This window comes from Lepidochelys kempii, chromosome 26, assembly GCF_965140285.1.
Source record: "Lepidochelys kempii isolate rLepKem1 chromosome 26, rLepKem1.hap1, whole genome shotgun sequence".
Taxonomy (NCBI): Eukaryota; Metazoa; Chordata; order Testudines; family Cheloniidae; genus Lepidochelys; species Lepidochelys kempii.
This window is the reverse complement of record NC_136405.1, coordinates 4,689,344-4,712,168: the sequence shown is the minus strand read 5'-3', so window position 1 is coordinate 4,712,168 and position 22,825 is coordinate 4,689,344.

The window sequence follows — 22,825 nt, the reverse complement described above, 5'->3', positions numbered from 1 at the left end:
GCTCTTCTCTGAACCCTCTCAAATTTATCCTTCTTGAATAATGGGCACCAGAACAGAACACAGGATTCCCACAGCAGTCGCACCAGTGCCAAATACAAAGGTAAAATAACCTCTCTGCTCCTACTCTTACCCTGTTTATGCATCCCAGGATCACATTAGCTCTTTTGGCCACAGTATCACACTGTGAGCTCATGTTCAATTAGGTGACCAGATGTCCCGATTTTATAGGGACAGTCCTGATTTGGGGGTCTTTTTCACATATAGGCTCCTATTACCCCCCAACCCCCATCCTGCTTTTTCACACTTGCTGTCTGGTCACCCTATGTTCAATTGACTGCAGAATTTAGGGTGTTCCCCCACCCCCAGTACCTGTTCCATCATGATTTGGTCCACACCTCATGGGGTTAAACCCACAGAAGCAAGAATGCTCAGGCATTGAGGACTTGGCTTTACTCAAGTCATTGTTTCCTTACAAGTGTAATTTTATTGCTATCTGTTTTTTGCTGGTGTCAGCTCTCGTTAAAGCTCAGAACCCAAAGCACAGCCAGCCAGAGCACCTCAGTCCAGTCTCCCCTCTATTCCAGTCCTGAGCCTCCACATATGCCGCCTCCGCCAATGTCCCTTGAGCCTGACCTGCAGCACTTCCTGCAATTCTGCTCCCAAGTTCCCAGCACACTACTGAGCTGATGCCCCTCAGTCAGGCTCTACAATCTTCACCCTATTACTCCAGTCCCACCCAACACACAGCTCTGTCAGTGTCCCTCCATCCTGACCTGCAGCAACCTCTGATATTCCATTTGTGGGCTCCCCACTCCCAGCTCTGCCAATTCATCTGTCTTGACTGAAATAATCCTAAATGTATTTCAGATGCACTGAAGTACTCCAGATGCAAGTACTTTAGAGTGAAGCACTCCTGAAGGGACTTCAGCAACTGAAGTGCTCCACAGGGGACTTTAGATGCATGGAAGTACTTCAAAAGGGATTCCAGGCAGCACAACACATTCCAGGAGGTGCACTGGAGTATTCCAGCATGAAATACTCTGAAACGGACTGCTCCAGACAAACCCACGTGGGCAATGTTCCATTTCAAAGAGTCCCTTCCAAAGCTGCCAATCCACCTTCACAAGGTGAATGGCCCACTCCCTTCGGTACCTCACCATCTCCATACCCCCCGCCCCCTTTGGGAAGGTTTGAGACAGCAGTGTCACAAGTTCTGAGCAACCGCTGCATGCTCTGAGTGCAAGGCCTGCCGCTGTGTCTGGTTCCTGGGCCTCAGTTAATTAAGCTTCAAACAGCCTTGAGGAGAAGGTAGGTATTAGAATCATAGAATCAGAACCATGGGGTTAGAAGGGACCGCAAGGGTCATCTAGTGTAACCCCCTACCAAGAGGCAGGAGTACTTTATCTGTGGTTCACTGAGGCACAGAGAACTTAACTGAGTTGCCCAAAGTCATGCAGTGAGTCTGTAGTAGATCTGGGAATGGCACCTAAAAGGCCACCTAATGGCACCTGACAGCTATGTCCTGCAATAACCATTAGACCACACTCCTCCTGCATGAAAGCAGCTCCCATTTTGCATCTCACTTTTCAGTGATGTAAGATTTTCCCTATCAAGGTTTGTTGCTGTCATGCAAAATATACCCACTCAGCTGAAATCAAGGGGTTACCTTGTTCTGATAGGGTGTCAAGGGTGAGTAGCTGCAGTTCCCTCTTGGGTTACCCTGGTGCTGCGTCATCTCTGAACCTTGAAGAAGCTCAGAAAAGCTACATCACATAACTCAGCCATTTGTCTGCGCTTGTCCTCCAGCTCCTTGTATCAACTGCCATCCAGAGCGAATGGGTTTTACAGCCTAGACATTGATAAACCAGGTCTGACGTGGTCACATTCCTGGGAATACATTGCTTCTCTCAGTGGATCTGACAAGTGCCAAACACCGTTCTGTTTGAAATCCAAGCAGAGAGGCTGCTAGTTGGAATGGGGATGGAGGAGTCGCACAAGCCACTAACAGCCACTTTCCTCCCTCCCCAATGAAAGTTTGTCTGTGTTGTCACAGCAGGAAGAAATAAATCTGTCAAAGCCAGACAGAAAAGTCACTCTGTTTCAAGAGGCTTTTACAGATCAATAGACATTGCTGGTAGCTGGTTTATTGCACCATTGTGCTCTTTGCTCCGGTGTCCATGAAGAGTGATCAATGGGCCCAGGGTAACACAAGCCCATTATTTATAAACATCCTATTGTTCATAAAGGCCAAAGATGGGCATCTCACTTAAACTTACGAAATAAAGACTTCCCCATTCACTTGTAACTGCCCTTGCACATAAATAACTTTACAGTTAGTAGGAAAGTTTAAGCAGCAAATGAACAGAAGAAGGTATAAGTTATTATGGTGGCCTAAATTTTAAATAGTGACTAATGATTTAGGGTGTGTCCATTTTTCGGGAGGGTTATCTTGAGACACCTTGAAGGGGCCCAATTTCCAGACAGCAAGTGCTCAGTGCTTTCTGAAACGAGAGCACTGTAAGGGGTCTCCTACTGAAAATCACTAGTAGGGCTCATCAAGAACCAGAATTTCCATTCTATAGGAAATTCCCCCATTTCAAGGGGAAAAACCCATTCAAAGTGAGAAAAAAAGCAGATACTCCTAAATTTCCCATAAAATACAAATTCCAAAATGTTTTGATTTGGGACCATTGATACCATTGATTTGGTATTGATACCATTGATTTGGTATCAATCCACTCACAGTCTGAGTGCCATCCAACCCTGGGAACTGAACCCAGGAACCTTCAGAACCAAACAAGCATGGGCTTCTCCTGCTTGAGCTAAAAAGCTGCACTAGCTACAACAAAATCAGGACCTCTGTGGATCAGACACAGAAGGGACACTTAAAGTGCACTAACTGGTGGGTTACACATGCTTCATCTGAGCCTTGACCTTTCCCTAGGGTGAAATTCACCCAGTGTGGAGAGGCAGTACAAAGTCTATGCACTACTTAAATCCTATCTTAAGCCCCTCTGCACAAGGACAAATTTTACCCTGAGAGAAGGGAAGAGCAGAGACAGTCCTGCCCTATGCTCTCAGTTTCATTTCCCTTTGCTCTGATATTTTTATTTTTTCTCTGTTTCCTTAAAGGGCCATTTCTTTTGCTTGATTTACACATTTGTTTACAAATACATAAGGGCTGCAAGAGAAAAATAACAACGGATTTCCAGTCACTGGCCTCTTCCTGTGCTTTCTCTGCAATTTCTGCACACACACACAAAATGGGCCTAAAACACTGCAATTTTCCAAGCATTTTCATCCAAATTGTCAGCGATTTCCCAGTGGTCCTGGCACCAAATTGCAAGTGAATGCTCTATAATACTCTGCTACAGCACAGTCATTGTGGTCAAAATAAAGGAAAGTGGGGGAAAAGAGAGCCAAGATGTTAAAACAAGGCTTGGGCAAAGCTTATATGCACTCCCTTTGGAAGCTGGCAGTTTCGTAACTCTTGTCCCCATCTCCAAGTCCCCGGACATGCGTGGTGAGAAGATGGGTGAGATTTTGTGATACGCTTCTAAGAGCAGAGGCAGATTAGGGGTTTGTGGGGCCCTGGGCCAGAGCAAGTGGGGGCCCCTCACCACCCATTCCACCCTCTCCGGTGCATCTGTTGGGGAGCAGGGTCGGGGCATGGGGGTTTCCCCTGCCCTGTTGCTCAGTGCTCCTGCTGGGAGCGGGGTCAGGGCATGGGAGCTTTCCAAGGGGAGTAAAGGAGGCAAAAAAAAATAATGTAACTTGTTTCAATACTGAGCTTGGTAAACTTCTGGAGGGGATGGTATGATGAGGTTGCCTGCAATGGCATCAAGTATCAGAGGGGTAGCCGTGTTAGTCTGTATCCACAAAAACAATGAGGAATCCGGTGGCATCTTAAAAACCAACAGATTTATTTGGGCGTAAGCTTTCATGGGTAAAAAACCCCACTTCTTCAGAGCTTATGCCCAAATAAATCTGTTAGTCTTTAAGGCTCCTCCGGACCCTCGTTGTTTTTTTGCAATGGCATATGGCCCATCCATGACGGCTATTAGCAAACATCTCCAACAGCTGGAGATGGAACACTACATTGGGAGGGCTCTGGGATACTACAAAGAATTCTTTCCCAGGTATCTGTCTGGTGGGTCTTGTCCACATGCGCAGGGTCTAACTGATCGCCATATTTGGTGACAGGAAGGAATTTTTCCCAGGTCAGATTGGCAGAGATCCTGGGTTTGGTTTGGTTTGGTTTTGCCTTCTTCTGAAGTAACTGGTGGATTCTCTGTAACTTGAAGTCTTTAAATCAAGATTTGAGGACTTCAGTAATTAAGCCACAGGTTATAAGCTTATTGCAGGAGTGGGTGGGTGAGGTTCTGTGCCCTGTAATGTGCAGGAGGTCAGACTAGATGATCATGATGGTCCCTTCTGGCCTTAAGCCTATGAGTGTATGACACTGATAGCTACTTCTAGCTTTCAACATGGAGAATTTTTCCCAACAGTAAAATTGTCCAGAGTGCCAAAGTGATTTAGAGTCAATGCAACTTATGCTTCTAACTCACTTGGGCCCTTTGAAAATTCATAGTGTCTGAGAGAGATTATTGTGAAGCACTGAATATGTGCGGTTTACATTCAAATGAGCAAAAGAACAGCTGGGATGGGGGGGGTCAGCACTCATTTGACTTTTCACTGTAATCACACTCAACTCAGGCTCTCTGCACAGATGTTCGGTATTAGAGATTGCAAAGGTTTGGAGATGGGGAGCATCTTTGATTTTATTCTTTGCTGGCTCACGCCTCAGTAATATTGAGATGTTCTAACCCTGGACCGGGACTGAGCAGATCTGGACTCAATTCCTGGCTCTGCCACAGAATCACAGTGTGACTTTAAGTAAGTCACTTGATTTCTCTGTAAAATGTGATGATAATACTTCCTTTTTGCCCATCCTTTATCTGTCTTGTCTATTGAGATGGTAAACACTTTGGGCCAGGAAGTGCCTCTCAGGATATATAATGCCTAGCATGATGGGGTTTAGGCATAACTTGAATATACTATTTCCTCTGTTCTCCTTATCTTGCATCCACCTGTTGGCTCTCATCTTTAACTTACATTATAAGCAATTTGGGGCAGGATCCATCTGTTCAGTATCTGTACAGTGCCTAACAGAATGAGGCCATGGCTTCTATGTGCTACTATAATGAAAATGCAATAAAATAAATGAATATAATTATTAATAACCATCATCATCAGTATGGAGAAATGGTTCTGATTAGCCAATTAATTCACCAGCAAATAGAAAAGTCTATGAGTGCCAAATATGGTGGCTAGTTCTTGAGCCAGTAAAGTTCATTACAATTCAATTACAATGACTCTGATAATTAAACACATAAATATAAGTTACCACAGGTGTTAAATCAAATTATCAGGCCTATGAAAATCAATTTTTGTGCATATGCATAACAATTTATGGATGCAGTTAATTAGAAATGTCCAGATCAATATTTGAATAATTCTCAGTTAGTGGCATCCTCAGCTGAGGAGCAGGTCTAGCCACTGTGAATCAGCTACATTTTAGAAATTAATGCCTTCTAACAGAGTTTATCCTGGTAAATTAAGAATGCTCCAATAAATCTGCCCAACAAGTGGCAGATCTGTGTGCCTGCATATTCCCTTTAAGGAGATCAATAATACCATGTGACAACTGGGTCATAGGTCAAATCCCAAGCCTTACTTCAATTCTAAAGAAAACTACCTATTGGATCCCAAATACTCAGGGGGAATTCAAAGCTGACACCCCAATGCTTGAGTTATAGATAAAAAGGAGGCAGACGGGAAGTATCCAAAGATAGTAGTATTACTAGGGGGTAGCTAGGACTGGATGACAGGAGGCGGCTCACTCGATAAATTACCCTGGTCTCTTCACTCCCTCGGGGGCACCTGGCACTGGCCACTGTCAGCAGACAGGACACTGGGCTAGATGGACCATTGGTCTGACCCAGTGTGGCCATTCTTATATTCTTCATAGTTTATGTCATCTGAGCATATTGCACACACCAAGGGCTCCCACAAGCTCCCCATATGCCACGGTCCCCTTCCCCTCTATTTCAGGCAGTCCCTGCAACTCTCCTCAATCCCCGCCCCCCTCCATTCTCCATTCCTCCCATACGAGGGTCCCTCTTTTTCTCCCCCACTACCAGTGGCTCTGTGTGCACTCCCACATGCCCTCCATTCCCCTCCGTGGCAGGCACTGGGTGTGCCCCCTCTTTCCCCATACCTGGTCCACCCCACCCCCACCCCGATCTCCTACTGGGACTCTGTGTATATATTAAATTATTAATGTTACAGTAGCACTTAGATGCCTCAGCTAGGTCAGAGCCCCATCGTACTTGGTGTTCTAAAGATATGCAGGGCCAGATTTTCACAAGTGCTCACCACTTTTGGGTGCACTCTGAGCACAGGGGCCTTTTGAAATTCTAGTCCCCTAGTGTCACAAGGGGACCAGCTGGGCACTGAGCCATTTGGAAAACTGGGTCCTTAGTTAGGTGCCCGAATGGCCGGTGTCACTCCATTGCTGCCGTAGAGCCATGCTAATTTACTCCAGCTGAGCAACAGGCCAGTGTAATGCTAATAAAGAAGTCAATGGCATTGACTTCAACAGAGCTACTTTGCTGGCAGCGAGGATCTGAGCCAGGTTTAAAAGACAGTCCCCGCTCCATGAAAAAACCCTGTACGCTTTTAGTTCAAGACAAGATATAATGCGTGGTTGAAGCAAACAAATGGAGTGTGGGTGAGGTGGTCAGGGGGAGAGGCCAGGGTAACAGCTTCGAAGTCTGATTTGGTTTTAATGCACCCTGCAGATTCTCAGAACCTCTAATGTTGTGCACTTGCTGGGTCCACACGCCATGTGCCTCTCGGTCCTTTTGTCAGTGTGAAATTCTTTTTAAGAGGCAGTTAAAGGAGGGAATAAGGCGGGGGGGGGGGGGGGACACAAAGGTTTCTTTTTGCTTGGCAACCACACAGCATGTCTTATTTTAAAGTGATATTAACAAAGTCGCCACCTTTTCACTCACCATCACCCCGACAAACTCTCTTCTTTATTATTTGCCTGGGTTGAAGGGAGATAAAACAGACGTAATATTGCATGGAACTAAAACACACATCCTAAATCATCTCCTCTCAATAGGGCTTCTTGGCATGCAACGTCTGAGAAAGAGAGAGAGAGATGCTTGCACAGGAAACCTGGTGAAATCTTTCAGTGCACATGAGCGACTTGATTGCTGCATTTCTCCTGTGTTTCTCTGGCATAGAGAGATACTGCAAAGAGGAAATTTTTCAGTCTTGGGTGAAATCGTTATGGGTAAACTTCCACCGTTGGTTGCACCCGAGTAAATCCAAAGTGACTCCATTGCAGTCAATGGTCCAAATTTTGCTTTCACTTACTCCAGATTAAAGCAGTTTTAATTGTATTGAAGTCAAAGGAGCTACTCTGGATTTACACCACTGAGAACAGAATTTAGCTCACAGTATTTCCCTGTTTCAGAGTAACAGCCGTGTTAGTCTGTATTCGCAAAAAGAAAAGGAGTACTTGTGGCACCTTAGAGACTAACCAATTTATTTGAGCATGAGCTTTCGTGAGCTACAGCTCACTTCATCGGATGCATGCCGTGGAAACTGCAGCAGACTTTATTTATACACAGAGAATATGAAAAAATACCTCCTCCCACCCCACTGTCCTGCTGGTAATAGCTTATCTAAAGTGATCATCAGGTGGGCCATTTCCAGCACAAATCCAGGTTTTCTCACCCTCCACCCCCCCACACAAATTCACTCTCCTGCTGGTGATAGCCCATCCAAAGTGACAACTCTTTACACAATGTGCATGATAATAAAGTTGGGCCATTTCCTGCACAAATCCAGGTTCTCTCACCCCCTCACCCCCCTCCCAAAAACCACACACACAAACTCACTATCCTGCTGGTAATAGCTCATCCAAAGTGACCATTCTCCCTACAATGTGCATAATTAAGTGGGCCATTTCCAGCACAAATCCAGGTTTTCTCACATCCCCCCTACCCCCATACACACACAAACTCACTCTCCTGCTGGTAATAGCTCATCCAAACTGACCACTCTCCAAGTTTAAATCCAAGTTAAACCAGAACATCTGGGGGGGGGGGGGGGTAGGAAAAAACAAGAGGAAATAGGCTACCTTGCATAATGACTTAGCCACTCCCAGTCTCTATTTAAGCCTAAATTAATAGTATCCAATTTGCAAATGAATTCCAATTCAGCAGTTTCTCGCTGGAGTCTGGATTTGAAGTTTTTTTGTTTTAAGATAGCGACCTTCATGTCTGTGATTGCGTGACCAGAGAGATTGAAGTGTTCTCCGACTGGTTTATGAATGTTATAATTCTTGACTTCTGATTTGTGTCCATTTATTCTTTTACGTAGAGACTGTCCAGTTTGACCAATGTACATGGCAGAGGGGCATTGCTGGCACATGATGGCATATATCACATTGGTGGATGTGCAGGTATACGAGCCTCTGATAGTGTGGCTGATGTTATTAGGCCCTGTGACGGTGTCCCCTGAATAGATATGTGGGCACAATTGGCAACGGGCTTTGTTGCAAGGATAAGTTCCTGGGTTAGTGGTTCTGTTGTGTGGTATGTGGTTGTTGGTATGTGGTTGCTTCAGGTTGCGGGGCTGTCTGTAGGCAAGGACTGGCCTGTCTCCCAAGATTTGTGAGAGTGTTGGGTCATCCTTTAGGATAGGTTGTAGATCCTTAATAATGCGTTGGAGGGGTTTTAGTTGGGGGCTGAAGGTGACGGCTAGTGGCGTTCTGTTATTTTCTTTGTTAGGCCTGTCCTGTAGTAGGTAACTTCTGGGAACTCTTCTGGCTCTATCAATCTGTTTCTTTACTTCTGCAGGTGGGTATTGTAGTTGTAAAAAAGCTTGACAGAGATCTTGTAGGTGTTTGTCTCTGTCTGAGGGGTTGGAGCAAATGCGGTTGTATCGCAGAGCTTGGCTGTAGACGATGGATCGTGTGGTGTGGTCAGGGTGAAAGCTGGAGGCATGCAGGTAGGAATAGCGGTCAGTAGGTTTCCGGTATAGGGTGGTGTTTATGTGACCATTGTTTATTAGCACTGTAGTGTCCAGGAAGTGGATCTCTTGTGTGGACTGGACCAGGCTGAGGTTGATGGTGGGATGGAAATTGTTGAAATCATGGTGGAATTCCTCAAGGGCTTCTTTTCCATGGGTCCAGATGATGAAGATGTCATCAATATAGCGCAAGTAGAGTAGGGGCATTAGGGGACGAGAGCTGAGGAAGCGTTGTTCTAAATCAGCCATAAAAATGTTGGCACACTGTGGGGCCATGCGGGTACCCATAGCAGTGCCGCTGATCTGAAGGTATACATTGTCCCCAAATGTGAAATAGTTATGGGTAAGCACAAAGTCACAAAGTTCAGCCACCAGGTTAGCCGTGACATTATCGGGGATAGTGTTCCTGACGGCTTGTAGTCCATCTTTGTGTGGAATGTTGGTGTAGAGGGCTTCTACATCCATAGAGGCCAGGATGGTGTTATCAGGAAGATCACCGATGGATTGAAGTTTCCTTAGGAAGTCAGTGGTGTCTCGAAGGTAGCTGGGAGTGCTGGTAGCGTAGGGCCTGAGGAGGGAGTCTACATAGCCAGACAATCCTGCTGTCAGGGTGCCAATGCCTGAGATGATGGGGCGCCCAGGATTTCCAGGTTTATGGATCTTGGGTAGTAGATAGAATATCCCAGGTCGGGGTTCCAGGGGTGTGTCTGTGCGGATTTGATCTTGTGCTTTTTCAGGAAGTTTCTTGAGCAAATGCTGTAGTTGCTTTTGGTAACTCTCAGTGGGATCATAGGGTAATGGCTTGTAGAAACTCGTGTTGGAGAGCTGCCGAGCAGCCTCTTGTTCATATTCCGTTCATATTCACAGTATTTCCCTGTGTTTTCAGTTTACTGCAAGGGGAGATATTTGTATAATCTGTCTGATTCAGGTCAGCAAAAACCCAGGACTAGGTCCTAGGATGCTGATGGTGGGTGGGTCAGAGACCCAGTCCCACTGTGACTCAGGTCCAAGCCCTATCATTCTGCAGAGTGGACACAGCTCAAGCCACAGACTCGAATCAGGAGGTCTGCGTAGTGCTGTATGAACGCAGTAGCATGGCTGAGAGACCTGGGTCAAGCAATGTAGGGTGGATGCTTGAGCACTGGTTTGGAAACGCAGGGTATGTCTACACTGCAAGAAAACACTGGCGGCTTGCCTGGTCAGCTGACTCAGGCTCATGGGTCTCCGGTTACAAGGCTATGAAATTGCAGTCTGGGACCCTCCCACATCACAGGCTCCCAGACCCTCAGCTCCAGCTTAGTCTGAATTTCGACACTACAGTTGTATAGCCCTGCAACCTGAGTCAACTGACATGGGCCAGCCACGGGTGTTTCATTGCAATGTAGGCATGCCCACAAGCCTGGGTCTTACAGCCCTGGGTTTACAATGTAGTGTAGACATACCCTGTTAGGTACACTATTAAACCAATGATATGGGGCCTATTTTTGCCACGTTTGGTTACTTTGAGAAGTACCTTACACCAAGCAGAAATATGCAGAATCACATCCTTAACAAATTGATAGAAACAAATCTTTCCTGAACCCCCACTTCTGGCTTTCAAACAACCCCCACCCCAAGTCTCTCCAAGCTCAGCATCAGAAGCCAGCTCCCCACAGACCAGGACACACAAACTCAAACCAGCACCAGACCCTGCCAGAACAGATGTAAAACCTGCAGACATATCTTCACTGCTACAATGATCAACACCCCGTACAATACACCTTTCCAGATCCCTGGGTCCTGCACATGCCTACACATGTGGTGTGCCTCAGCCAGTGCACTAATTGCCCCAAAAACAAGTATGTGGGTGAAACCGGTCAATCGCTAACCTCTTCAAATGAACTCACACAGGAAAATGATAAAAGACAGAAAAAAACCCTATCACCTGTGGGTGAACACTTTTCACAAAGCAATCACTCTATAGCTGACCTATCAGTCCCCATCCTCCAAGGAAACCTGCATAACAATTTCAAAAGACAAGCCTGGGAGCTTAAATTCATTACTCTGCTAGATGCTAAAAATCATGGACTGAACAGAGAAACTGGATTTACAAAAATCTGTAACCTCATAACCCTCTCTTTTTGTCCTATGATCGCAGAGGTGTTAACGGGCCACTCTACTTTGAATGGTCTCCTACAATATGTGCTAACTACTGTGACAAAGTTCCTCCTCTACCTTGGTGGGTGTTGTGCTTATTGGCGGATTTGCTCACCTTGGAGCTTCATGGCAGCCCTCAGTTTGGCCTGTTTCATGAACCCGCAGTGCAGGTCGACTCCTCCTGTGTCTGACCAGGAGTTGGCAGGTTTGGGGGGAACCCGGACCCGCCCTCTACTCCGGGTTCCAGCCCTGGGCCCTGTGGAATGCAGCTGTCTAGAGTGCCTCCTGGACCAGCTGTGCGACAGCTACAACTCCCTGGGCTACTTCCCCATGGCTTCCTCCCAACACCTTCTTTATCCTCACCATAGGACCTTCCTCCTGGTGTCTGATAATGCTTGTACCCCTCAGTCCTCCAACAGTCCGCATTCTCACTCTCAGCTCCTAGCACCTCTTGCTCCCAGCTCCTTACACACGCACCACAAACTGAAGTGAGCTACTTTTTAAAACCCAGGTGCCGTGATTAGCCTGCCTTAATTGATTCTAGCAGCTTCTTGATTGGCTGCAGGTGTTCTAATCAGCCTGTCTGTCTTAATTGTCTCCAGAAGGTTCCTGATTGTTCTGGAAACTTCCCTGTTACCTTACCCAGGGAAAAGGGACCTACTTAACCTGGGGCTAATATATCTGCCTTCTCTTACTCTCCTGTAGCCATCTGACCTGATTCTGTCACACTACTTATGATAAACAATCTGTTCCACCTTGCATTTTGCGGTTTCAGTGGGAGTACCTTTCCCAGACCTGAAGAAGAGCTCTGTGTGGCTTGAAAGCTTGTGTCTCTCACCAGCAAAAGCTGGTCAAAGAAAAGATATTACCTCAACCACCTTGTAAATCTATTTAGGGATCATTCCATACACAGCTTAGGTGCAGCCACATCTGGGTTGGAACACTCACCCTCTTTAACAGCACACAATAATACTTCACAACATTTTGGGACAGGGATTGAGGGATACCATATTCAATGAAATTACAGAGGGGAATTTAGAGATGCCAAATAACTCCTGGCCAAATATATGACCAGTATATTTTGGATAACACTCATTAATGCAGAAAATGTCATGGTATCTGGAAAGATCACATACGGTTAGAATTCTCACTTTTCTTTTCATCTGAAAGACAGCATGATGGAACCCCTGAACTACATGTCGAAACATTGTTTCCTTGTTTCTATTGTTGAGACCCCGGTGGAAATCAGGGCCCTCAGAGCTAGGTGCTGGACATCCACTTAGCAAGAAACAGTCCCTGTCTCAAAGAGCTTACAGTCAAAACACACAAGACAGACAAAGAGTGGGAGGGGAAACTAAGAAACCCAGGTCTGCTGAGTCTCAATCCAGTGGTCAGTTTATTTGATCACACTGCTTCTGAGTACCGTTCCCTCTTCTGGTTCACCAGCACAGCTTCAGTGAATCTTAGAGGTTCCTTATTTGAGTATTGACCCAGCCCAATCTGGTCCAGCCTATGAAATCTGTAAAGATCACCACACAAGACAAACTGGCCACATGTGCAAAAATATTTTTAGTTCCTATTACAGAGTTGTTATTGTTCGTCTCTTAGAACACTTATTTTCCCCTTTAATGGATACATGTGGGTTGGAGGGCTCCTCCTTTAAAATGATTCAGTGCTGATGATGCTTATTAAATGAGAGAGAAGGGAAGGTGGAACTGAGATGTGAGTAATTAAATGAGCCCCATGTAAAGGGCTGACTTTTTCATTGGAGGCCTTCATGAACTGCAAAATTAAAAGACCAGTTTAGAGTGATAAACAGGTTGGAGTGAGTCAATTGAGTAAAGGTATTGGGAGACTGGTGTAAGCCAGGACTGCTCAAAGTCTGAAAGAGATAGCTGCTGTATCTTGGTACAATTACAGACATAAGCAGCAGGTAATTAATGAGAAAACTAAGCAGGAATCAGATGGCCTGAATCAACACCCATTGAAGTCTTTCCATAGACCTTGGTGTGGGATCAGAAGCCCGAAGCAAATGGACAGGGCCCCTCTTGAGACTGCTCATGTAGGGCTCAGAAAAACTTTCTAGAAGACAAGGGATGAAGCTTAGTGAAGATGGGAAATTATGATTTGTTTATTTTTGGGGGATCACAAAAACCAGCTCTAGGATTGTGACGAGAGAATGTGCATTTTTATGTATGGACCAAATTCAATCTTGGTACAATTCCACTGATTTCAGTGAATTCAGATGAATTTGATGCAATGAGTCTGTGTCTTAGGTCACCCTTTATCTTAAAGGTACATTTATAATTGTTTATTAAGGGCTAATCCATGTTTAATAGATGTTCTAAGCATGTTGCAGTGGTGAGTAGTATACTTTATGTATGGTTATGAGCACATCCATAAGTGTTATAGAGATTATAAGCAATCTGTTGACCTACTAGATTCTCTAATAATCAATTCACTATTTATTAAAACTTCTATTAATCTATTAACCCCATATAAGCTATTTATCATTATACCCTTAATAAAGTGTGACTGTTTCTTAATAGCAGAATCACTTATTTATGGCACAGACCCAACGCCCACTGAAGCCAATGAGACTTTCTAAAGACTTCAGTGGTCATGGGATCATGTCCTACACATCTTTTCAGTTTTTCTATATGGCAGCTTTTCCCCATCTCTGTCTATTGCAGTCTGTCCCTCCCCTTCCCAATATAACACCACCTCTCAATCTAGTCTGACACATCTGTTTTCTAGGGACAATTTAAACTGCGAATGATTCCCTGATGACTTACTTTCTTCCTCCCCCTCTTATTCTGCAGGGGTTGTTTGACGGTTCATAAATAGTATGTTTGGAAATAATTGCATGTTAGGGGATGTTTTCTTGCCAAGTGAGCATTGCTCATTTCCTCCCTGGCAAATTTGCTCTCTGCACATCATCTACAAAGGTTCCCAGGATGGGAATAAAGGGCCATCCAGGACACTGGCATGGAGTGGATAATGAGGCTCATTGGGCAATGCAGTTCAATTTATATGTGGCCATCAAGTGGCCATCAAGGAGCAAAGTGGCTGCTGCTCAATATCAGACAGGAAAGATCAAACGGTCTCACTTAAACACAACGGACCCACCTCTGTTCTCAGTCACATCCGCATAAAGTAGGTGTCAATGAAATTACTCTGGATGTACAGGAACTGAGATCAGAATCTGATACAAGAGTAGTTACAGTGCAATCGGGCTCCCTCTTCTGGGTGGAAACCTGTGCTGGCAGTCTGGGAAATGATTATTCCATCTGGTTCTTCTTTCATCTAATCTGATTTGCTAGTTTGTGTAGGATGTTTAATTAGGCAACTGCTGAAGCCTAGAAGAAGTCAAGTGACTCATTCAAGGTTACATATGAGTCAGGAGCAGAGCCAGGAATAGCCCTCCAGATGCCTGACTCCCAGTCCCCACTGCTCTAAACATTAGACCATACTCTTCTCCCACAGCTGGAAGTAGAACCAAGGAGTCCTAACTCCCAGTTCCTTGCTCTAATCACCAGACTAGACTCTCTGCTGAAGATGGGCTAGGAACTCAGGAGTCCAAATGGCCAGTCCTTTGCTCTACACACTAATCTATACCTCCTTCTTTTATAGTACAGTCAAGCCAATTGCATTCCCCAATTAAACATAGCACATGATTCCAGATGTGACTGGGAAATCTGCCTCGGCCACGCTAGTGAACATATCTAACACTTCCTGCTGATTTCAATAGAACATCAATTCCACTCAACAGCCTAGGGGTGTTTCTATTTAGCTGTAAATTTATACCTATTAGATTATATATTGCAAGTGCAAATAAATTCAATGTATTACCCAATATCCATGTGATTTAGTTCTTTAACAATGAACAGGTATGTTTTCAAGTGATACTCGCTGTGCAAGGCAAGAATTATGAACAGGTCTGTGGCTTTTCTCTCCCTCTTTTTCTTTTCTTTTTTTTAAAAACAGGCCATCCAGCTAATATTAGAAATAAATAATAAATAGCCCCTCTGACACAGCCATCATGTAACTCATTACAGCCTCTGCAGTGCATGAATGATTTGGCTAAGGTTCATATAACTATGAGGATATTTATGGCAGTCCATACTGTTTCATAGGAAAATATAGATTTGTTAACAACGGAGTGACTATACAGCCATTAAATCAGACCGATCTATCGTAAATTCCTGTCATTAAGGAAAGAATAGTTTGCTTTTTTTTTTAAATTGTAAATTTATTTATTTATTTGTGTTTGTGGAGGAGAGAGAATGAGAGTGTACACTTTGGAAAACAGTGATTCTGTGCCTGCTTTTTAATCTACGAAATCTGAAGAGATCTCGCCGCAGTAGCTAAGCAGCCACGTGGGGCCGGATATTTTTTGTTTATTTACAGTTGGGGAAATCAGGAGTGACTCCACTGGGGTCAGTGGAGGTACAGTGGGACAAATCAGGAGTGACTCCACTGGGGTCAGTGGAGGTACAGTGGGGCAAATCAGGAGTGACTCCACTAGGGTCAGTGGAGCAAATCAGGAGTGACTCCACTAGGGTCAGTGGAGGTACAGTGGGGCAAATCAGGAGTGACTCCACTAGGGTCAGTGGGGCAAATCAGGAGTGACTCCACTAGGGTCAGTGGAGGTACAGTGGGGCAAATCAGGAGTGACTCCACTAGGGTCAGTGGGGCAAATCAGGAGTGACTCCACTGGGGTCAGTGGAGGTACAGTGGGGCAAATCAGGAGTGACTCCACTTGGGTCAGTGGAGGTACAGTGGGACAAATCAGGAGTGACTCCACTGGGGTCAGTGGGGCAAATCAGGAGTGACTCCACTGGGGTCAGTGGAGGTACAGTGGGCGAAATCAGGAGTGACTCCACTAGGGTCAGTGGGGCAAATCAGGAGTGACTCCACTGGGGTCAGTGGAGGTACAGTGGGGCAAATCAGGAGTGACTCCACTGGGGTCAGTGGAGTTACATGAGTGTATGTGAAACCAGAATTTCAATCATTAGCTTGTTACCTCCAAAGCTGATCTTTGGATCGTTTGAAAAGATGCTGGGTCATATTCTCCTCTCAGTTACGTGGGTGTAAATGCAGCCCAAAACCATTGAAGCCTGTGGCGTTACTCTGGATTTATGCTGTCCTAACAGAGAGAAGAACCTGCTCCTCTGCTTTTGCGGTGGAAGAGGGTATGGGGGGGTTGTCTAACAGCATATCTGAACTCTAAAATAAGGTTTTCAGCTCATTATTCTGGTGTTAAGACCTCAGAAAAAAGGGTAGGCAGCAAGGTATTTTCTGAAGATATATGCCTTTCTTCTTTTATTGATTACTTTCTTTTCCTTTTATATCCTTTCTCCCTTACCTGAAATGAGAAAAATGAGTCCTCACCACAGGCGTTAAACTTTACACTCCAACACTATCATCCCCCTTATCTAATGCCAAGCGAGCACACACAGTGGAGAGAACCCTGGGTAATGCCACAACAGATTATGTCATAAAACTAGGGAGATAAGCAAAGGGACCAATCGGGAGGGAGCTGTGAAATTTACCTGCCTCCTCTCACCCCCTTTAAGAGTGAGACCGTCAATCAGTTTGTGCTGTAAATTTTTTTCTTTAAAATTTGATAACAAGTGCAATATTTTCCTTTGGAGATTGGGTTCTAATAAAATTGGGTGGGGGAATAGTGGGGGAACTCTAACCAGGTTTTAGAAGAGTAATAAAATGTCATGATTGATCCCAGTCCACAGGACTGCTTTGTATTACTATATATCTTGGCTGGCCCGCGTAATCCAGCCAAGAGATCATAACTTCTCCAGCGGACAGCACAGTCTCCCTATTGATCTCTATTTGTTGTTCTTCTCAAATATAATTGTTCTCCTTGATTAAGGCTTTTTGTTCCTAAGTATGCCAGGAGAGGAGAGTAATTGGAATGCAAACCACTGCACAGTCTCCCGCATGACATGCTGTTTTTTTGTCCATCGTCCAAAGTCACTAACACAATCAGGTTTCCTGGTCCCCAAGGAAACATATATTTGGGGGGGGACAGTGTGGCGGGGTGGGGGAAGAGAGAAAGTTCTTAGTGGGAGGACAGCTAAAAGACATGGAGCTGGACGCAGAACTCTGGTATTTATATCTCACAAATTCTGTATTAGAGATAACCACGCTGCAGTGAAAGGGGGAAGTCACTGAGGTCTTGTCGTAGGCTTCAACAAGAGAGGAATATTTTCATGCCCTCTGAGGCAAACATGGGCTCAAGCCTGCAAAACCTCTCTCATGCAGGTAGTTGCATTCATTTCAAGGGGAACGTAAGATGCCCTCGTGTGATGAAGGTTTGCAGAATTGGGCTCTATCTGTATGTATAAGTCATGTGATTATTATCATCGTTCATTGTTTGCATTACAGTAACGCCTATTGCCCTCCGTCAGGACCAGGACCGTCCTGGGCTAGGTGCCACGCAAACACGTAATAACGTGGATTTGTATAAGGGGAGGCATGGATTCTGTTCCCGGCTCTGCACTCGTCAGCTGGGTGACCTTGGACAAGTCACCACCTCGCTCGGTGCCTCAGTTTCCCCATCTGTAAAATGGGAATAAGGATACTGACATCCTCTGTAAAGCACGTTAAAGAGACAGTCCCTACTATCATCATGTGTGTTAATAATAGTTCAAGGCGTGAACAACTCTGCTACATATAAAAACTACTAGAGCACTGGTCTGATATCCTTCCAGAACACTACACGGAGCCAGCTAGTACGTAGGGGTAGCAACATGGTCTAATAGAGTAAGCACTGTCCTAGCTGTCAGGAGACCTAGGATTTAATACTGGCTCTGTTTCAGAGCCTTGGGTAAGTCATTACTAACCCTCCCACAACCGTTTTTCTCTGTCTTTATTTAGATTGTAAGCTCATCAGGGCAGCATCTCCCACTACAGGTACCCGGTACACCTCCAGGCTCTACTGTCATATCAATACAAATACTTATGCTGGACAAGTGTAAGGTGGCTGTGGATAATTACTGCAAAATGCTATAGTATTATGAGGGAAATACTGTTGCGAGTGGACTATCTAGCAATACATTTTGGGTTAGAAGGCCTTTGGAAACAAGCAATAACAACCGCAGTGCAGGGTGTTTTAGGGCATTGACCAGATGAGAAGAGAGCAGGAGTCGCCCTGTGCCAGGGCTGCTTTATGCTGCAAATGGGTGCGGGGGGAGCGGAGCTGCAGGGGTTTGGTTTCACATGGTGAAGAAGTTTCAGCTGCGCACACCAGCCAATCCCGCTCCTCAGTTAAGCTCGTCATGTCCTGGCTAACCAATTGTCTGGTTTCTCTTTCACAAACGAGGAGGCTGAGATGCCAAGAGGAAAAGTCACTTGTCCAACATCACACAGTGAGCTAGTAGGAGAGCCAGGGATGGAAGTCAAAAGCCCAGATTTCTAGTCCCTTGCTCAAGCCACTAGACTGAGAGACCTTCCCAGAGCTAGAAATACATCCCTAGAGGCCCAACTCCCAGACCCCTGTTCTAGCCACTAGACCACACCACTTCTCATTGCTCGAATAGAGCCCAGAAATCTTGCATTCAAGTGCCCTGCTCTAACTACCTACAGGCACATACCAGAGCTATACTAGAATCCAGGAGTCCTGACTTCCATCCAACTCTGCTTTAACCATTAGACTCAATTCCTCTCCCAGTGCAGAAATTAGAATCCAGGAGTCCTGTCCCCTAGCACCCTACTCTAATCCACTGATCCAAATGCAAACAGTGAGGGAATAGGAAAATTAGGGTTTTTTAGCTCTTTCCTTATATGAACATTATTAATTTGACTATTCCTTTCTGGTGCAATGATATGTGGGTCCTAGAGAGAGTGGTCATTGATGAGAAGCCTATTACCCAATAGACAAGCAGCCATACTTGTCCAGATATGTGCCTATCTCTATTCCTGATCAAGCCACCTCGGGCAGAGATCTTGGTGTGAGAAGCTGACATTATTATATTGGGAAAGCTGCCCATAGCTACACTCCAACCATCTCAACCAATCAAGCACTTCAGGTTCTCTGATCTTCAGAAACGTTGCACCTCCACGCTGCCCATGGACCTTTCAAGTTTTATCTCCCCACGTCTCATAAATCATCTGTTAAATACCTTCCAACTAACGTAAATGTCTGTTGTTCTCTACTGGGGTGCCTAAGCACGAATCAGTTTTGCAGTGCATGAGTCTAGCCCTGTTTGTGCAGCCGGCGTCAAGGCCACACACTTATCATATGTACATATTAGCAATTAATTAATGATAACCGAGATTTATAGAGCACCTTCCCTCCTTTTGCAAACAGCTATGCAACCTGCTTCCAGGCAGTCATTGTACCTACCACTGCAAAGCAGCCATCTCTGGGGCAGCATGCAGCAACCGCACAGCCAAGTGCAGGGACTCTGCACCATCTTGCATTTTCCTCTGAAGCACCTGGCACCGGCCACTACCAGGAGATTGGATTACATGGACCACTGGTCTGATCCAGGGTGGCATTTCCTAGGATCACAGGTTGTGCCCTCGTCCTTAATAAAGGCTTTTTAGCAAGTACAGGGAGCAAAGAGGGATGTTGCATCCATTTGAACTAGCAGGAGGAATTTGGAATGTGAGCTGGAATTGAGTCATGACACTAGGATTAATGACACCGCTGTTCTGCCAGAAAGTGCCACAGAATCTTTAATGACTGACTACAAGGCGCAGGACCTCAGCTTTTGTGTATGAGAGGAAAGATGGGCTTCACAGTGACTCACTGTGGCCTTGTGCTCAAGGACAGGGCCTCAGGAGATCTGGGTTTCATTCCTGGCTTTGCAGCTGACTGCCTCAGGTAGGTCACTTGTTCACTCCGCACCTACCTTGGATCTCTGACTGCAAAATGGGATAATACTTCTTTCCTCCCGCGCTTGATCTATTCAGACTGTAAGATCTTTGGGAAGGTACTGCCTCTTACCAGGCATGTCCAGCATCAGGCACAAAGGTGTCCTGATATCGGTTGGGTCCTCTGGGTATTAGGGTAATACAAATAAATAATAAAGGTGAGAGTGTCAACTGCTGGATAACCAACACAATTTCCTCCAGCAGCTGAAGTCCATTCTGTTCTATTTAGGGTCTGACCATGTGCTTAACACTGTGGTATCTGAGCAGGTCTCCCATCTAAGTAATGACTAGGGCCCTACCAAATTCACCATCCATTTTGGTCAATACCATGGTCACAGGATTTAAAAAATCATAAATTTCACGATTTCAACTATTTAAATCTGAAATTTCATGGTGTTGTAATTGTAGGGCTCCTGACCCAAAAGGAGTTGCGGGGGGGTGTCACAAGGTTATTGTAGGGGGGTTGCAGTTCTGCTACTCATACTTACGTGCTGCTACCGGCAGAGCTGGGCCCTCAGCCAGCAGCCACAACTCTCTGGCCACCCAGAAGCAGCAGCGCAGAAGGAAGGGTGGCATGGCATGGCATTGGCACTCTTACTTCTGTGCTGCCGGGGCGCTGCCTTCAGAGCTGGGCGCCCGGCCAACAGCCACCACTCTCTGGCCACCCAGCTCTGAAGACAGAGCAGAAGTAAGGGTGGAAATGCCATGGCCCCCTAAAATAACCTTGTGACTCTACTTGCAACTCCCTTATGGGTCAGGACCCCAATTTGAGAAACACTGGTCTCCCCATGAAATCTGTATAGTATAGGGTGCAAGCATAGAAAAGACCAGATTTCATGGGAGGGAGACCAGATTTCATGGTCCGTGACATGTTTTTCATGACTGTGAACTTGGTAGGGCCCTAGTAATGACCTAGCCAAACCCTGCTAAGACCGCGGACCTTGCCAACACCGCAGCACAAGGTGGTCTGGCTGCAGGCCCAGGGAAATACACCCACATCCTCGCTCACTTTTAGGATATCAAGCTTCGCAATGTAATTATAATCTTTCTTCTCAGCATGGAGGCTACTTAAGCAGTCACAGAAGGCAGATGCACCCCCACAGACAGGAAGAAGGCAGGAGGGGGAAATGCAGTCTGGCTAAATAGCAAGGTACAAAGGGTTATTTGAGCCATGCAGGAATCATAGTCATAGAAATGTAGGGCTGGAAGTGACCTGCAGAGGTCATCTAGTCCAATCCTCCATCTCCAATGAAGCCAATAGCAAGGAGCAGAAAATAGGGCAGGTAGAAATAGGAGGGTTAAGGGGAATACTTAACAAGTAGCCAAAGACATAAAAACAAGAAAGACTGGAAGAGGATCAGTGGGTCTGGTGTGCTGCCAGAGAGTAAAGGGAGAGATTAAGAGACTTCCCTATGAAGAGAGAGAGGAAAATATTGGGACTGTTTAATTTTGAGAGGAGATGAATAAGAGGGACATGAGAGATGCCCACGGAATGATGTGGAGAATGCAGATTGGGCTCTGCCGCTTGCCCTGCTTCATAGACCAGGAACAAAGCAGCATGAAATGAAACGGAAATTTAAAGCTACTAAAAGAAAATGCTTTTTTTTTTTAAAAAAAATACAGCCCGTAATTAGACTGAGGATAAGGATTTATCAAGGTCTGACGTTTATATAACCACATAGAGTTGTATTAGATGGGGTCCATTTCTTTTATAAAGGATATAAACCCTAATGCTATAAGGTATAAAACAACTAACTATGTGCGGTGAAGAAGAAAGGGACCCTCTGGACAGGACGTGCATATCTGCCCATTACGGGGGTCTTACACCTTCCTCTGGAGTAGTTGGTACTGACCAACATCAGGCTACTGATTTACCTGGACCACTGGTCTGATCCACAATGGCATTTCCTACGCTCATGTGTTGTGTCTTCCTCACCTAGCACAGAAAACCTTTCTTAACAAGTTAAGCCGTATCACAAAAGCCCAAAGAACAGAGGAACATGCGTATTCCAAAAAGAACATGCTCAGATGTTTAAGGATGATCAAAGAGATAACAGATCCTTGATAGGGCGGCATGTTCCTCCTTAGTTGTTTAGCAATGCCACCTAGTGGCTGTTCTTCTAATCAACAACCTAACCGTGGAGCATGCATGCACCACCAATACCTCATGTTTGGCTGCTCCCTGAATCACTTATTGATCAATACAAGTGCCACTGGCTATTATTATTTACAGTATCATCCCTAGAATCCCACGCATGATATTGAAGTGTCCTCCTGGAGCAGCTGAGGTTTGAAATGAGATGCATCGGGCCCCAAGTCTAATCATCCAGGCTGCCTGAGGTTGATCCAGACTCGGATAAACTTTGAGAACTAAAACCACACCATTAGCCCATTCTGACAAGCTTTCTGTCACTGAGGGATACTGGAACAGGGGCCTCTGGGATTTCAACATTCCTCTTTGGGGAACATCACCTAGTCCAACCCCAGCTGCTTTACCTGCTTTCATTAAAGAGACACAAATCAACATGATCAGTGCTAGATGTCCTTCGGAAAGATTCTGCCAGTGTAATTCAGCGGGACTCCATTGGAAGCAGGATTTGCTCTAGCTGAGACAGCGTGGCTGAATGGTGAGGGCATAGGACTGGGAATGAGGAAAAAGACTCAGTGAGTGGCCCTGGGA